The sequence below is a fragment of the Nanorana parkeri genome, unplaced genomic scaffold (assembly GCF_000935625.1).
Source record: "Nanorana parkeri isolate BGI_ZX_2015 unplaced genomic scaffold, ASM93562v1 scaffold625, whole genome shotgun sequence".
In the NCBI taxonomy this organism is placed as follows: domain Eukaryota; kingdom Metazoa; phylum Chordata; class Amphibia; order Anura; family Dicroglossidae; genus Nanorana; species Nanorana parkeri.
Window position 1 is genome coordinate 981,267 of NW_017306893.1, and position 1,182 is coordinate 982,448.

Here is a 1,182-nt window from a genome sequence, read left to right on the forward strand (position 1 = left end):
AGGAAATCTTGAATGAACAGGCTTGTGATGTAAATCACAGCTTGTTCATTCATAACTGGGGACTCATAATACTGTGTGTCCCCAGTTATTTACAAACACTGGAGTGATCAGACGATCGCTCCAGTGTTTGTCCTCACACGGAGGATTGGTAAATATCAATGATATTTGCCGATCCCCGCTCTGCTACGCACAGAGCCGCTGTCATCCAATATGGATCTAACAATGAAGAAATTACTTTGTTTAGACATACCTTGAATTAGAATCACAGACATTTGAATAATTAGGCAATAGCAGGTTTATATAGGTGGTCTGTTTTGAACACATTTTTGCGTACAATCAGACTTCATAGGTCTAATCATTAGGTACTCACAATGCAGGGTTAGTTTGCGAAGTGAGGGAGACACTCGGAGGATTGGGAGAGTGGAATCAAGACGACCCCACCGCCGCCCAAAACAATCTCCTTTATTGTCACACCTGGGACCTCAGGGTTACAAGAGGAGAAAGGGCAACCAGTCATCCAGCCGACTGCACTAGGATGCTTTGTCAAAGGTGGGATATGTTGGGAGGAGGCCCGACTGTGTGGTAATATAGTCCTCTTAGGTCTGCCTGTTGGATAGAGGGAGTAGCGTATGTGTATATTCGTTGTTATCAATTTAGACTGTCAAACTCCTAGTCTAAGTCCCATTAAGTGGGTCCAGCCGTGGTGTCCAGTGTGTGTGTATTCTGTTTGTTTTAATTGTTTCTAAAAATCCATCTCCTAGGTTATGTGAGGTCATCGCTAGGTTACTAGGATGATGCTAGTACATGTCTAGATTGGCATTGTGTATGTATGCTTTTGTGGTTAAACTATGAATCGAAGTTTCCATACTTAGAGAGGGGGAAGAAACGGCCACGGAGGAAGATAGGGGAGTACATAATGAAATAAGAGGGGAGGAGGAAAGTGGCAAGATAAAAATATAAATAAGAATTGTGACAAAATCAAATATGAATAACGAAATGGAATCAAAGCCAAACGTGTATGTGAAAAAGTGACCAGTTGAAGTAAAAAAAGATAGGTGCTTCTATGTTGATGATGCCACATCATCAGCCAGGGGTGTGTACATTTCTCACAGGATATGTGTGCCACCCCAATGGGGCATATAATATGTTATTACATTAATGTTAGTAGATAGATTTATATAG